Source organism: Podarcis pityusensis (genome assembly GCF_964106645.2).
Source record: "Podarcis pityusensis genome assembly, chromosome: 17".
Classification (NCBI taxonomy): domain Eukaryota; kingdom Metazoa; phylum Chordata; class Lepidosauria; order Squamata; family Lacertidae; genus Podarcis; species Podarcis pityusensis.
In genome coordinates this window covers 21,960,632-21,978,368 of record NC_138042.1, presented here as the reverse complement: position 1 = coordinate 21,978,368, position 17,737 = coordinate 21,960,632, and the positions used below count along the sequence as shown (strand labels likewise).

General features: G+C 40.9%; 1 long non-coding RNA gene across 3 annotated transcripts in view; it reads left to right on the top strand.

Annotated features, from left to right (window-relative positions):
- Window positions 1-14,150, top strand: part of LOC308466799 — a 312,020-nt gene extending 297,870 nt beyond the window's left edge. For all 3 annotated transcript variants that reach the window (XR_013980952.1, XR_013980953.1, XR_013980954.1), the window contains one exon: window positions 14,024-14,150. This is a non-coding gene — a long non-coding RNA (uncharacterized lncRNA). The remainder of the gene's footprint in view (window positions 1-14,023) is intronic.
- Window positions 14,151-17,737: the final 3,587 nt, after the last annotated feature.

Genomic DNA, 17,737 nt, shown 5'->3' with positions numbered 1-17,737 from the left:
AATTCCCTAAACCTGCCAGTGTTTTCAGTTCCTTAGGATTTTCTGCTGACTTCCTTTCTGAAATGCATCCAAGCAGAAATCTCTGTGGCAAACTGTATTTGCATGAATGTTTTTCAGAGATTCATCAAAGAGAAACTCACCTCAAATTATTTTACCTGTCTGTGTTGGACATAGGATGTAAAGAGGGCTGTTGTGTAGAAGTGAGAATTTTTCTAACCACTACATGACAAGTAGCAGTTGTAGAAATTTCTTCTTATACACACCTACCATAGTTTAAAGACTTAATTGCTTAGCCAAAATCACTACCAGGGTCAATAGCAGCTTCAGGAGTATTTTCGTAAGATAAATTGTACGTCAGGAAATAGTTCAGCTGAAGGAAGCACTCTCAACACAAACTAAAAATGGAGCATTTCCCCCTCAATGTGGCTCCCTGTACCCAATAATCAGCTTATCATAAATTAATAGGTACTGCCTTTAAAGGCCTGCACGCACAGCACCAATAAACTTAATTGGTGGTGAAAACACTTCAAAGGAGATTATTGTTATTGCACTTATTAGTTGCTTTTTAAAATGAAAAGTAAACTCAAAGCAAAAGTGACGCGGGTGGTGCTGTGGTCTAAACCACAGAGCCTAGGGCTTGCCGATCAGAAGGTCAGCAGTTTGAATCCCCACGATGGGGTGAGCGCCCGTTGTTTGGTCCCTGCTCCTGCCAACCTAGCAGTTCAAAAGCATGTCAAAGTGCAAGTAGATAAATAGGTACCGCTCCGGCGGGAAGGTAAACAGTGTTTCCGTGCGCTGCTCTAGTTCACCAGAAGCGGCTTAGTCATGCTGGCCACTTGACCCGGAAGCTGTCTATGGACAAACGCCGGCTCCCTCGGCCTATAGAGCGAGATGAGCGCGCAACCCCAGAGTCGTCCACGACTGGACCTAACGGTCAGGGGTACCTTTACGTTTACACTCAAAGCAGCTTACAATATAAATAAAATCCAATGCAAAAATAATTTAAATTAAAAAAATTAAAAAACAAGCAAAAAACAACAACACCCAAAGCCATTCATAAACATAAATGGAATAGTTTGTCCATCTTTGGTCCCCACACTGCTCTCAACTCTCAGTCATAGCTCCTAGAAGCTGCCAGCATGTGACAGTGGCCATATCCTGGGAACGGCTTAGACTGACCGGCTAAACCAGGTGAAGGTAGAAAGGTGGTGCCTCTGCAATGGTGGAGAGGCATCACCACAATCAGTCCCGATTTCAGGCAAGATCACACCATTTTTGGGTGAGATCTTGCCCCAAATTGCATATGATCTTGTGAGCTCTGGGAAATCTTGCCCAAAATCAGCACCGGTGGTGGTGGGGCAGCTGGGGCACCCATGGTCTTGCCGCCTGTGGGGCTTGTTCTGTACAAGGCAGCCACCTCACCTTGCCTAACGGTGGGGCCAACTCTGATGAATCTAAATTAGTCACATCCATTAACTTCAGTGGGTCTGCTCTTGAGTTGGACTAGTGTTGAATACCACCCTATGTATTGAATATGCATCTTGCATAAATTGAATCCTAGAGCCTCAAAGTACAAACTGTATGAATGGGTCCATTTTTATTTTTATTTTTAACTCTGGAGAGAAAATGCTAATTAAAAGCATTAAACGTTTCGGTTTGACAGGCTGTTGTTTTCCCCTGTGATTTTTTTTTTTTTTTTAAATGTTATGGTAAGTTGTTTGTGTGAATTTGTCCTTTGTGTTGAGAACACAAATTACTGGTTATGGAAGCTTCTTCTGCTGACACATTTTCCTTTACTTATCTGCACAGATGACAAAGTGCTCATTGTCATCAGATGAATGATCTGTCTATTAAGACAAATCTGTTGTCGGAGATATATATATAAAACTTGAATGTAAAAGATTTCTTTTAAAAAAAAAAACTTTGGTAAAAAGTAAAATAAAAAAATGGGGAAGATTTTTGCCTCGGAAAGCATGACCACATCTGTTTAAATGTATGTAGCAGCTGTGCGGAATAACAGGCCAAGTTTTTAGAACGTTTTTGCATGGATTGTTTAATTATCATTGATTTGGCTCTTGATTGTAGTACTGATGATTGAACCTGGCAGTTAAAGGAAACCTGCACCATTGGAAGCTATCATAGATACTGAATTTTAGAGGTGATTTATAACAGACAAAATGAACGCTTACTCATTTGGGACTCTACGTGTGCATTTCTTATAAGCTGTGAAATATAGATTCCTAAATGCAGAATATCACAGTCTCCAAATGTAAAAGCTGAAATGTCACAAATAGTCACACAGCAATGCTGTTTTGCAGAGACTTTCTGCTTAGGTAATCACAGAGCAAGTGCTGACAACACTGATATTCAAGAATAGAGCTGTTCTGTGTTACAGTAAATCGAATCTCACAATACGTACTTGCCTCTGGGCTTAACTGTTGCGTATTAGAGCTATGTCTTAGGTAACACAAAACCCAGCCTTCTGTGTTGAACATTATGTTCTTAAAACATGCCATTGCTGAACACATTATATTTTATATATAATAAAGAGATCAAAATGATTTTCCCCAAAAGCAATTTAAATGCATCTCTGCTTGTTAAGTACAGTTCAAATCTGCTTCATTGCATAAAACTGGAAGAATCAAATATTCCTCTGGGCTCTAGTCTCAAACCACTTTATATTCAACAAAAAGGGATTTATTCCATTTTTTTATATCATAAATCAGGATTAGCATGCAATTTCTTTTTTCCTCCCTCCTATCAAAGTCTAGCAGTATTCCTCTATCCATACAGAAGGTTGTACAATTAAATTATAGGCCATAATTTAGAAATGTGGGAGGATATATTTTCTAAACCATCCCTTTCCCACCCCCCATCTATTTCTTGAATCAGTTTGTGCAGCAAGGCAGCTTGCAGAGCAAATAATTTGTAAGCAAAGATGTATTGCGTGTTGAGGTCCCCAAGCCATCCCTCAAATAAATCACACTTCACACAGAAATTTTGTTTAAGGTTTTTTGGCATAATTTTGGCCACAACTTTATTAAAATACAAAATGTGAGTGGTTGCTTAGGCATCGGTTGCGACTATCTGTCCCCGCCCAGGTACAGAACTGACATCCGCAAGCCTGCGAACGTCAGTAAGGGAAAACATTTTGGGGAGAGAATGGAGCTGGGTGCCAGATCCTCCCATCTCCCCGAATGCTCCCAGGGGCTCTTGACAGGGGTTCGGACAAGAGCATGACGAGCTCCTGGATTCCTTTAATGGAATACCCTTGCAGCAGCAGCGTTGGAGAGGCAGGCACAGCCAATCCATACCCCTCCATTAACCAATTTTAAACAATGCCTAACCACAACCTTACAAGTTGTGACAATTTGCCACGCAGTAGGCAAAAACCAAATGGCCCCAGCCAATCAGCCAAATGGACAAAATTCCTACCAGGCCCCTGCCCCCAAAGCAGATGACCCCATGACAGGCATAGCAAGGTCAAACGTGAACAAACCCTAAAGTTAGGAAGAATGGGCGGGTGATCCGATGCGCCCAGTGAAAAGAGGAAGCTCAACGCTGTGCGCAGGGAATGTATAGCCTCTAGGCTGTCAATCAAAATTGGCAACATCGAAATCTCCCCAACAACTCCAGAGAGCCCAATCACTTCCGTGGCCATCCAATCATACCCGGCCGACAACAGAGGGATGACTTGCAAGACCCCACCGCAACACGTGCTCTCCATGAAGGAGAACACGCTTTCTCTTAAATAACTCAAAACTATGAATTCAGCTACATTCATCTCAACATGTCAGGCTTTGACAATTTTCATAGAAGCCATCTGTGTAAGGTGATCAGTGGTAGCTTCTAATACAGGGGAAATAAATCTCTATGCTTTTTAATTCTAGTGATCAGACAATTTCTTGCCTAAATGTCACTTATGGTGGAATCAGCCTCTGTTCCTAGCTAAGTTTTATATTTGTTAGCTACTGGCATGTTTAATTGCCTTTCTTTAAGAGAAGGGAGTCAGAAGTCCCTGTAGTTCACTGATAAGAGCATATTGTTTGCAACCAGAAGGTCCCAGCTTCAGTCTGGGAGTCTCATGACATAGCGGATGGGCCATTTTGCCTTCTCCCCAATGCTCAAAGGGGGAGGAGGAGGCCAAGAGCAGAACAGAGCATAGCATGGCTTCAATGGATTCCTGCCACTGCACAGGGGAAGGCGGGTCGAAGCAGCACCTCCACCAGTGATGGTGACAGGAGGAGCAGGAGGAGCTGCTGGCCATTGTAGCTACACTGCTGCCACTTTCGGCTCTGCCCATGGCTCTTCCTCCCTAATGTCCCACGTGGCATCATCTTGGCAAGTCCCTCATTCTTCCTTGGAAGTTGGCACCTCTGATTCAGTCCCTAGCATTTCTGATTTGAGGGATCAGGCCAGCAGGTGATGGGAAAGCCCCCTCTGGGATCCATTGCCAAGCAGAGAAGGCAATCCCAGGCTGACCAGGTGGACCAATAGTTTGACCCCAGGTATAAAGCAGCTTCTCAGAAAAGAAAGTGTACTTTAACAACCTCATCTGCTGAAGACAGTAGAGAATATAAACATATGACAGACATTTTGTGCATTTTATGTTATTTTGCCGTTTCTTTTCCATTACCGACTCTTTCAGAGATCACAAAAAGGATTGTGTCCTAGGATGATCTTCAGTCCGATTACTTGTTTTAATATTGCACACAATTCCCTTGGCAGTAAGGCCCTAGGGAGATTATTCTGTCTGGTGATGTGCCTCACCAAGGATTAGCTAGGGATTCAGCAGGGGGTTGTTCCATACATTTTGCTAAGAATTTTATAAATTAAAACCTTTTCCTTTTAAATCTCAAAACTCATTCTGGCCAAGGGTCATGACCCTCTCATCTTTAGATATTCATTTCTTCCATAATCAAAATCCAGTGTTTTCTCATAAAGCCAACTGACTGAATCATTTTCTGGGCACCACAGAGTAAAATCCCACTATGTCCTCTCTTCCCATCCCATAATATTGAATGACATCTCCAAAGTGTAACATCAGCATTTCCAACAAAACACTTAAAACACTACATAGAAGTGATTCCCCACTATAACCACATTCAAATAATATTTTCTCTTGTGGTCAGTGCCCAAGCAGCATTTCACAAGGTAGAAACTGGCAAGAGGGGTCCTTTTCCTTGCTCCCACCATTCCATGAAAGGCCCTTTCTGTTTTGAAAAACTGGAGAATTGGTTGGTATCCTATAGCTTCTTGACCTCTCTTTTCTTCAGCTCCTAACATTTCTGGGTGCTTGGTCTGTAGATGTGGAGGTATGACATATATTACAGTAATAATCCAAAAGTGACAAACACCTGTTAGACACTGTTTCTTGTTCTTGAAATCTCATGACAGTTCTTACATGCACTCTGGAGATGAGAGTCCTAGCTTATTTACTCCCCCATTTTCAGGGCATGTAAATCATATTAGCAGCACTGGCTCCAAACTATCCTTGTTAGAGATGTACATTGGACTTTTTGAGTATCATTTCAACTATGGAAAGGCGGCATACAAATAAAATGATGATGATGACAGAGTGCTGCTGGCTGCCCTTGAAGCGGTGGTGGTGTGTTCACTCCTCAAAAGGCCTGTTCTGGATAAAATGGACTAGTCTATAACAATTGCAGTCTAGTCAGCAACCCCCCTTTCTTGACCACCCGGAAACAAAAGCATCTACATAGAATGATGAATTGGAAATGACTTTTCCGGGGGGGGGGGGACGACAACAACAACAACAACACTGCAGCAAAGTCTTCAGAAGAAAAAAGCAAACTACCTGCTGCCAAATGCTTAACTCATTCAAAGCAAGCCACTTCTTATCCTTTCTACCACCAGTTTAACATGGACCACCCTCAAACTTATGTTTCCTAGACCTTTCGAACCTCCTGCTCCTAATTTATTGCTATAGTGCAGAATGCAATTCAGATGACTCAGCCTTGATGCAGTCTTATAATTCGAGTAAAATACGATGACTTGAAATGAATGTGTTAGTTCTATCTTCTGGCAAGACGGTGTTTCAATTTGTAGATGTAGATGTTCTCTCTCTGGATTCTGTCAAGTAGGGTGGGTTAGAAATCTGGATAAAACACTAAATATCTATTATTTCAAGGCAAAGTGTTGCAATACTCCAAATGAAATATTTGTGCTTCTTCCTTTTCTCTCGCATTTCCTTGTATTTTTTCCTCCGTTTGGCAAGGATTTGCCTTTGCTTCACTTTGCTGCACTATCTGTGACAGGCTCTGTTGCTTCCTCTGTATGAATCTGGCCCCAGGGCTGCAGGTTAAGGTTGTTAAGGGACTTGCTGGATCTGCTTTTTTCTTTCTTCTCTTCATAAGTAATTATGAGCAATTTGCTCACTGTTATGAGTGTAATAAAAGATTCTGTGCCAGCCTAGGATGAAATAAAATTACATTTTATTGTAGTAGCTGTCTGAACACTTTTCTTGGGTCTACAGTGGTTTCCTTGCCATATGCATTAACGTGCACGCATTTTCATGTTGGAAATTAGAATAATTTATTTTAAGCCTGACTATGAGGTGAATGCCCAGCTCCTGACTTACATAAATAGGACGTTATTAGTGACTTGAGCTTGCGGTTGTAGGATGTGAAGCTGTGCATCACTAAGCAGAACATGAATTATTTGTTCTCAAAACAAAATGCACTATCAAATTATTACTGTGTGTTTTATTACTTTCTGCCAATTTTTATTACTTTCTTCCAGTTTCACAGAATATTCAGTCACACCGTTTCATGTTCTGAACCGATAGTATGGCTCAAACAAGTTAACGGGTATTAATCACGCATATATATGAAATTAAAAGTCCAGCCTTATGCATATTTTCATGGAAGTAAAGCCAAATGAGTTCAATGCATTTTACTTCAAAGTAAGTGTGTATCTATCTATCTATCTATCTATCTATTATTATTATTATTATTATTGTAAATGGCTTCCATTAAGGATGAATTCAGGCTATGTGCTTTTACATGATTCACTGTTCGTAACCATGCCATGAGGCAGACCAGAGTCATGAGTTGCCATTCTCCAACACTTTGCATCCCAGTTTTCTTTTTCTGATTGTATTTGTGCAAAATTTTGCATCACATTAAAAGGTAACAAAATTAAATATCATGGTTTTTTGCTTTCTTGGCCATTGTTTTGTCCTTATTGCCAATTTTCTTTTCTTTTTCCTTTTCTTTTTTGCAATGTGGTGCCTGTTTGCCATAAACATTTGCTTAATTAATTTTACTGGAGGTGAAATATTGCGACTTCACAATCTTATATCGTGGTTCTCCTATTTTTACCATTTTATATCAGACACAGTTACGTGTGCTGGGAAACATCAGTGAAGTGACAAAAATTAAGCATTATCATCAGTTTTTTTTAAAAAAGAGAATGCATAAAGAATGTATATTAGGTTTTTCCCAAATGAGGAGAACAAGAGACCATTCCCCTGTTGCAGTGAAAGATTATATACACATGATTGTCTGCTTATTTCACAGTCTATGGGACTCAGTTCTTCATACATTGCCCTAGACCAGGTATCTGGAACCTGTAGCTTTTCAGATGTTGTTGGATTCCAGCTCCCATCAGGCTCAGCCAATGTGACCAGGCATCAGGATGATAGGAGCTGAAGTCCATCAATATCTGGAGAGGGATAGGTTATTCATCCCTGCCCTAGACCAAGTACTGTATTGGCCTGAATATAAGCCACATTTCCCCCCCCCCCCAAATTCCTACCATGAAAAGTTAAACTGCGGCTTAAATTCGTGACCTTACAAAAATTGACTTTTACGCACCAACCATTTCAGTTTTTCAGTTTCCTGAATTTTAAAGGTGCAGCTTATATTCGGGTGTGGCTTATATTTGGGCCAATACTGTAAATAAAGAAAGACCCCTTATTTACTTACAACATTATCCTATCTCTCCTTCTCCACCCCTGTCTACCTTGGAATCTCTTTCATATTCTGGGCAAGAGTCACCAGTTGATCACTACGTGAGACATCACATCTATTCCTATGATATGCACACATTCCCAATAAACTTGTGTTTAGTTTGAAAGATACGGTAGTGCAGAGTTTACGGCCCTGCCAACTGAAGTATTTTAACATTTGCTGGGTTCAAATAGGGACTATTTTAATTACTTTGTGAGGCTTTGAAAAGGGCTTTCATCCTCAAAGCAATGTTGATATGCAACATGCACTTCTTGTTGTTTAGTCATTCAGTCGTGTCCGACTGTTCGTGACCCCATGAACCAGAGCACACCAGGCACTCCTGTCTTCCACTGCCTCCCGCAGTTTGGTCAGACTCATGTTTGTAGCTTCGAGAACACTGTCCAACCATCTCTTCCTCTGTTGTCCCCTTCTCCTTCTGCCCTCCATCTTTCCCAACATCAGGGTCTTTTCCAGGGAGTCTTCTCTTCTCATGAGGTGGCCAAAGTCTTGGAGCCTCAGCTTCAGGATCTGTCCTTCCAGTGAGCACTCAGGGCTGATTTCCTTCAGAATGGAGAGGTTTGATCTTCTTGCAGTCTATGGGACTCTCAAGAGTCTCCTCCAGCACCATAATTCAAAAGCACCAATTCTTTGGCGATCAGCCTTCCTTATGGTCCAGCTCTCACTTCCATACATCACTACTTATAACATGCACTTATAATATACAAAAAGTTATTGAGTGTAATTCATACACTCTGTTGTGCAATAGTAACAGAGTGGAATGGCAGATGCAGAAGATCTTGTGGTTCTGGGGCTGGGCTTCCTTTATTCACTGTGGGGAAAGCCTCCATGCAGTACAGTTGAGGAATGCTGTGTGTTATGCCTTCTTTTTTTCTTCTTTTTTTTTTTTTTTTTGGAGCATGAAAGTGTGAGATTGCCCACGATGACTCATTCGTCTGGCATCTTGATATTTGTGGGAGTGAACCCAAGGAAAAAGTGTAGGGAGGGAAAAGGTGTTAGGGAGGCTTTTGAGAAGCAGGCGGGAGCAGAGCTTTTCTCTCTACCAGAGCAGCTGTTGCACCACAAGATAGTTCAGGTTATAAATTCTACATATAGGATATTAAAATGCTTCTACAGTTGAAAGAATGAACTGTATATTAAAGCTTCATCACCTAACACTTTGAGGAATGAAAATCATCAACAGAACATTCATGAAAGATCCCAGGAGCTCATTTTTTGCTTTCTCATTTAGCTTTTCTTCATAGGAGGCTATTTAAAATGTCATTTTATAAGTTTTGCTAAATGGATTAAAGGCAAATGAGCTCAAGGGAAACATTTTACTTGAATTGCTACCAATCTTTATTATTAAATAGGGGATGATGTGCAGTGTAAAGTCAGCATTTAAGCTTTCTTTTCCTTTTAATCATTAAATCTAACGTAATAAGGCAGTGCTGAAAAATGCATGTAATGGTCTGTATCAAACTAAGTTCTACTCAGAGTCTACTCAGAGTAGACTCATTGCAATTAATGAGCATAAATTAGTCATGCATATTAATTTCCATGGATCTACTCTGAGTATGACTAATAGTGGATTTAACCCATTCCTTCCCTTCTCCATTTTTTGAATACTCACTGAAATATTTTCATGAAATTATGCATGTTAAAGTTTTGGCTTGCAACAGTTTTATATAAGTTTCTTGCTAGAATTACAATAAGCAATATTTGGCTCTCACGTTTTTATTTTTAAACTTTCATTCAAATGTGCAACAAATAGAATTTCCCCATCATTTCCTTCTGCTTTTATAAGACAATTATTCATGAGCAAACCTAGAAGTCTTGCATGTTGACTTAGGTCTGTATCCCAAAATAATTTTTCATACGAGAAGGTCATGTGGCTCTATTATAACAAAAATAAATTTACATAAGTAATCCAAACTCCAAATCTTAATATCCACCCCCTCCCCCCTTCCTGCAGTTACTTATTTTATATCTTTTACCACTGCATATCTAATTCAAATCTATTTACTGGTTATCCTTTATATTCTGTTTAGGTTATTCTCATTGCACATTTTTATGTCAGTCCTGCTAATGATTTCATCTGACACTAATTCTTATGTATTTCTCCCATTCATTATTAAGACATCCCTCTCCTTGGTTTCTTAATCTTCTGGAAAGTTTTGCCATTTCTGCATACTCCATTGGTTTTTGTTGCTAACCTTCCTTCATTGGAACCCTTTCCTCTTTCCATTTCTGGGCATATATAATTCGAGCACCCATGGTAGTATATGTAAATATTTTTTTCTCCTCTTTAGGTACCTCTGAACCAGTTATTCATAAGACAAAAGCTTCTGTTTTTTAAAACATAAAAGTTATTTTCATGCGGCTATCGAGACAATGGGAATTGTCATGCCAATGTAAATTTTGATCTCAACATGAATCAGGATACTGAGTCCTTTGAGGTCTGTGTGCATTGTTCGAATCTGTTTATATGACATTATTCAAGACAGCAATAATTAGCAAATTTGTTGCAGCTCCTCGTTGTTCTATATTTCCACATCTTTCTAACCTCAGAAATATAGGCATATTAGCATTCATTGGAAGAAAGAGATCTCAGGTATAGTTCATTCTTCAAGACAAGCACCACTCCAGACATCTACCGTAACTCTGTGTCATTTTCCCAGGTAGTTAAATACTACTTGGAAGGTCATAGCCTTGTCAAATCTGTAGGGACTTTTTGACCAATGATTCGTTATTATGCTTCAGTGACTAGACATATATCACTGACCATTCTGCTTATCTGACCTTGTTACCACCTATGATTCCCTTAGCAAGCTGTACACATACTGAATGCCAACTGCTAAAAATAAGAACCTTTTAAATACCCTTATCCTTTTCCAGTGCATGACATTTTCTTTCTGTCTTCCTAATTCCTAAAGTTCTCCATTTGAATTTGTAGGAAGTTTCACAATAAGTTGGTTATATTTTACAATAACCGAGAACCTGATGATGAGGTGCTTAAGTAGTTTTTATTTAAACCAAAGCAATATCTTGGTAAGGTCTGTTGTATATGTCAATATAAATGGATGTGTATTTAATTTTTATGATTACATACTCCTTCTTTTTATGCTTGGAGACAAATTGGTCTATTAGTGTCCATTCCGAATCTAGAAACTTTAGCTCAGCTTCCTGAGTTCAGTAACTTGAGCTGGCAGCTGGGGTAGTACAAGCAGAAGCAGAAGCAGGCAGGTGTTAAGGTGTGGCTTGACACTTTTGTATTTACATAGAAAAGTGTGTAATTGTGGGGAGATTGCATTGCAGAGTGATCTTCATATCTCCTGTCACTGTATACACCTGAAGCAGCAACTCCACCCCCATCATTCAGCCCAGACACTGAGATCCAGCACCGAGGGCCTTCTGAGAAGTGAGGTTACAGGGAACCAGGCAGAGGGCCCTCCCACCAGATGTCAAAGGAAGAATCAACTACCAGACTTTTAGGAAACATCTGAAGGCAGCCCTGTTTAGGGAAGCTTTTCATATCTGAAGGACTATTGTATTTTAATATTTTGTTGGAAGCCACCCAGAGTGGCTGGGGAAACCTAGCCAGATGGGTGGGGTATAAATAAATTATTATTATTATTATTATTATTATTATTATTATTATTCCTTATATAAACCAAATCTAGGGTTATACAGAGAATAAAATATGCATATCTGACATGCATCAGCTAATATGCCATGAAAATCATGGCCACTAACCCTGGCTTGGTAGCAAACACATGCCATATCTAAATTTTCTTACATTTCCCAAGTGTGGAAGAGAAGCTTTGTTTGCCTGTTTTAATGTTTTACCTCTAAAATCTTAGATCGCAGATTTGCCAAAGTCCTCTTCAAGGTTAGATGCTGTCCTTGTAGCTGTTAAAAGGTTGCAGTAGTATATCATGTGTTCATCTACTATATATTTTATCAAGGAGTTAGAGAACATATAATTAGTCCTCTTATTAGAACATTTCCTGGTTGATCCTTAGAGACCCTTTTGAGTATCTTCCTCGATGGAACATATAAATATATTACCAAACAGGTGGCCATTTTCTAAATTGTTGTCATATCTCCCAGGCCTGCTGGGATGGTTAGTTCCTAGCTTGTCAGTGTCAATAATTAATAATTGGTTCTACTGAGATTAAGATTTTGTATTTCATGTTTTCTGCTTTGTTTCCTTGTCAATGGATCATAATAATGGTTGTATATGGTTGTATATAGCTGTCAGGGACTGGCAGAACACTGACCAGTTAGCACTGGTTTGGGGGAAGAGGGGGCTGGAGTCTGACTCGAGAGATGGGAGCAGTGGTCGGTGGGCCACTGCACCAGCCAGGAGACAAGAGATGGAGGCAGAGGAAGCTTCAGAGCTGGAGGATGGGTCAAGAGAGGCAGGTCAGGCAAGTGAAGGGCCACATGCTTCCCCATCCTCCCCTGTTTCTGTCTCTGTTATGTACTGAGTTGAATAGTATCCAAAATGCAGCAGTCTGATTGGTCCTAGAACAATGCAGCAGTATGATTGGTCTGCAGGAGCCACCCAATCCAGCTCCAGATGGAAGTGAATCCACAACCTGATTGGCCTACAGGAGAATTCCGGAATTAGCCAATCACATGCAGCTCATTGTGTAAATAATGTATATAAAGCAGATACTTTGGGGGAACATTCATTCCTCCTCACCACTATGAACTGAATAAAGAGCATGACAATCAGGTTGTGGATTCACTTCCATCTGGAGCTGGATTGGGTGGCTCCTGCAGACCAATCATACTGCTGCATTGTTCTAGGACCAATCAGACTGCTGCATTCTGAATCCTATTGTTCTAGGACCAATCAGACTGCTGTATTTTGGATCCTGTTCAACTCAGTACATAACAGTCTCCCTGAAACAGGAGGGGATTGAAAAGGGATGAGCAGAGGAAGCTTCCAGACAGGTGTAGGCTCTGGCTGCATGTTTGCAGCCCGCTGGAGGAAGGTACATAAACTGATGGAGGGGGAGTTGTCCCCTGTTGCTTCAACTGCTCCATAGAGCGGGGACCTGGGAACAGCTGTCTAGAGACTAGATTAGTGTGCGTAGGTATAGTCATACCTTGGTTCTTGAACTTAATCTGTTCCGCATCGGACGTTCGGCTTCCAAAAAATGTTCAAAAACCAGAACACTTACTTCCAGGTTTTCGGCGTTCGGGAACCAAAACGTCCGAGTACCAAGGCATTTGAGAACTAAGGTACGACTGTATTCAGACGCAATTGTGATATCTTTGACAATAAAGAGTTAAGTATCTGCCATGTGCATTCCCTCGGCTGGGAAGCACCCTAGACAATAGCAGCTTGTTTTGAGGCAAATACAGCTTTTGAGACATCAGTGAAATAAGCAGAAGAGAAACTCTCAACAAGTTTTATGCCTGATTGCTTAATATTTTATTTATAACGAGTTGTAAAAACTTGTTTAAGGCTAATGTATGATCACAAAAAGTCTGTTAAAGAAATACCCTCTGTGATGCTTTTTTTGTGTGTAATTATAACCAGACGGTTGCAAAAATCAGTGATTAAAACATTTATCCAGCTTTCAACTAATATATTTTTGCAAATAGTAATACAAATGCTGCTTTTATGCTTTCTGTCTGTAGCACATATGCTTTCTAATTCAGTATAATAAAGAAATATCCCAGGGTTTTACATTTTGTACTCAGTTCAGGAATACTGTTCAGTTGTGTGATGCCTTAAATGAAACGTAATTAAGTTAATTAAGTTATGTTTGAACATAATTTAGCTTTACAATTGCAATTTTCTTGACATTTATAGTTAAATAAAATAAAAGGGATAAATGGTTTAATTCACTTCTATAGATAGCTATGTATTAATAATTCAGGAGTAACTCACATAGCGGAATACTATATTCATCAGTTCTTCGCAAGAGAGTTCAATGAACTCTTTAATGTGACAGTCAGAGATAACACAACGAGTGACTTATTATGCTTGGGAGGCCATAAAAAGTGACTGACACCTCTCTCTTTTTTTCCAGGTGGGGATAAAAGGCAACTGATTTCCTGGCCTTTGACAATCTAGTTAAGTATCTGACTGACAGGATGTTGGCACCAGCTTTGGAGGAATCGATCAGCCTCAACTCAAGGTAGGGAAATTTCACACATGTGAAGCTGCATCTAAGACTTAATTTACAATGTTAATTAGTCTTCACAAGCACGATAGATGATAGATAGATAGATAGATAGATAGATAGATAGATAGATAGATGCAAGCACTGTGGAGTCAGAGATAATTTTCAGAATGGCATCATAAAAACCAAGATAACAAACCAAGATAACTATGTGCAGTTCAAAAAATCCTCCACATAAAATTTCAAAATTCACTACAGTGGTACCTTGGTTTTCGAATGTCTCCGTTGACAAACATTTCGGTTTTCAAACGCTGTAAACCCGGAAGTAAATGCTTCAGTTTTTGAACTTGCCTCAGAAGTTGAACATGCCATGCAGCTTCTGTATCCAGTGTTCCATATTGAGGCTTCCGTACTGAGTTTTTGGTTTTGGAACTCCAACGGTCTTCCGGAATGGATTATGTTTGAAAACCGGGGTATCACTGTATTTGGTTTTGAGGGACCTGAACATCCATGGCATGGTGATGGCTCTGGGTGGCTCAGGACTTCATGGCTGTCCCATGGGGCTGTCCCAACATGCCACAACACATGTGGCAGGCCACACTATGGACCTTGTTTTCTAAATGGGGCAGGAAGGGAGTGTTCTGAAAGTGAGGAATATTGACATCAGCTCCTTGTTGTGGTCAGATCACCATTTCCCCTCAGCAGAAATACACAGCGACCCCAGCACGTACTCCCTCAGAGATTGCGCTGTTGCCCAGAGTGCTCCCTCCTCCCTCCGGCATCTAACTTCCTAGCTTTCAGAACCCCACTCCCCACCCTGGCTGTCTACAGTGGCTGCTTATGGAATCCTTCTGTTTCTGTTTGGCTTTGTGCTCTGTGACATGGATAAAATGCCTGGTTCTAGGAGAAGGAGGAAGGTCTATGAGACTCTCTAGGGACATTGTGTTAACTGGCTGCAGTACTGTTTCAAATGCAACTGATTCCTGTCTCTGTTCAGGGCTAGTGTACCAGCTATCTCACTCTTGTTCTTCACTACCCATTATTTCCCAGCTCTTTTTTTCTTCTGGGGTGTGTCCTGTCTGCCACCACCACGAACCTGGGTCCATTCTGCCTTCATCCCTTCATCCACCCCCTAACTAGAAAGTTCTTGGGGTGGCAGTCTCCACCACTCCTCCCATCAGCCCAGTCCCTGACACCAGTGGCGTAGTGTGGGTTGTCAGCACCCGGGGCAAGGCAAGTAATTTGTGCCCCCTAACCCGTGGATTTTAGCAGGGGGCAGAGAGCTGCGAGTGCGAGCGCCCCCCCAGATGTTGTGCCCGGTGCGGCCAGCCCCCCCTGCACCCCCCACGCTACACCACTGCCTGACACCACCCCAGGGAACAAAGCCTAACCAGAGGAAGTTGAACAAACTGGATAAGGCAACATTCTGGGGTTCTAAAATTGACCACAACTTCATTGATTCCAGATGTAGGTAGGTATTGGCTTAGGCATTGGGTGGATATCCCTCTCAGCCTCCTGGTGGAGGACTAAGGCATGAGAGGGCTGAGACTAGGATTAATGGGCCATCTGCAAGGCACAGTGCCTAAGGAAGGTTGGAAGGTTAGCATTCAAAACCAATGTAAGCCTAATTAAGCAGGAGGCAAGGGCATGGAGAGTTGTTATTTGGCTGGCTGTGGTCCTGAGGCAGGCACAGCTGGCTTTTATCAGCTGGGGACAAACCAGAGTGAAGTAAACAAGTGTATACAAGCACTTATAATGTTTCTTAGCTATCTAGGTTGAGTTGAAAAGCTTGTCTGGGAGCTAGAGAATGTTCATACCCCCCCAAAAAAAATCTCTTTAAAGCATGCTAGCCAGTAAAAGAAGATTATAGATATGCACACATCTAAATTTGTTTAATGAATCAAAAATTCAAAACACAAATGCAGTAAGCACACAGCTGTCAGCAGCAAACAATATTTAATGTTTACATGTGTGTGTTTTTCTGTCGCTGCTCTGGAGTCCTATTTATCTAGTGATTGTGGTGTATGTTTAATCAGAAATATTTATTCATTGGTTTATTTTTAAAACAAAAACAAAAAAACCCCTAAAACTTTATGGTCTCTATATAAATGTGCTGAAGTAAACAAATCTAGGTTTATGCCTGTGCCAAATTAACTTGAGAAGTCTGGATTCTAAAATAAGAGCCAGCAGTTTTCAACCCTGTACCTTATCATCTTTATAGTTCTCTTGGACCTGTGAGGTAAAATCACAAAACGTATAATATGAGCTTTGCAGTGAATGTGATTTACTCTAAGCTATGTCTTTCAGATGCTCTTGAAGAAGTTTGTCCTATTCTGCTACACTTGTCCTTAATTAGAATATATGTCCAGAATGCTGCATTCATGCCTTTAGATATCATACTTGCTTATAAATGTTTGTTTTATGCTTATTTAAAGCAGTAATTCATGGGCAATAAAATTAAAAGCTCCTAATTTAAAAAAATTAGATCAAGTACCTTAATGAACACTTTGGTAGATTAATACCTACCTGCACATTTAAGCTGTGCAGTAAATGTGGCAAATAACATTTTAACAGGGTGAAAAATTAGTCTATTTTTTTGTCTGTTTCGACTTCCGGGTTGGCGCCATCGCCGAATGGCGGACTCCCTCCGAGCTCCGGAGGGAGCCTGCTCGGCAGGGGCTGGGTCCTACCGCACCGGCGATGCGGGGACCCTTAAAAACCACGGCCACGGAGGCCGTGGACATGGAGACTCGGCTGGCACCGCTAGCGCCCTCCCGACTCGTGAAGGAGCCTTTTTAAAGGCTACGGATCGGGTGCCGGGGAGAAGCGTGGTGCTTTGAGTCCTCTGCTATCCCTGCCGAGCGCAGCCGCATGCCATCCGGCGGAGAGCGCTGACTTCTTCCATTGAAAATTCGGACTTCTTAACAACAACCCGTGAGTAATTTGGAAACCGGGTTCAAAAGGAGAAAAAAAAGAATTTTTTTTCGGATTGGACACGAGCGGGGGGGGGATCCAAAAAGGAAGTCAGTCCCCCCCCCTACTGTAAACCTTCCAAAACAAGGACGGGGAAACCAAGGTCCAAAAAGATTTGTATTGCTGATAAAAACTAAGAATTCCACGATGGGGAATTATAAGAACTGTGCTGGAGGAAGAATTGAGGGAGAAGAAACGTAACCCCCCCCCTGGGAACCGGGGTGATTGAAGAGAGAGCCTGGTGAAAAGAGTCGGAGATTTTGACAGCTGTCAAAGTAGCTGTCAAAGTCGGAAAGCAGAGAGGATTTTATTATGAGAACTTTGCTGGTTAAATTTGTTACAATTTGCTATAACTCGTTAAAACTTGGATACAAAATGGCGAAAACATGGATAACAATCGGACTTTTGGACTAGAGAAAACAAAGTTTCAACAATCCCCCTAGAGGAGTTTCGGGACATTACAAAGATGGTCGTAAGTGGAAAAATACCATTGGAATTTTACAGGACTGGTTATCTTCTGGGAAAGCTGCAAAACGGAAATAATATTTTGTCTACAGGGTGTTCAGCTAAAGGAGACAATAGAATTTTCTATTGAAGAAAGGAAGGGACTGAACGCAAGTTTTTGTTCCTGAATAACAATAATCCCTG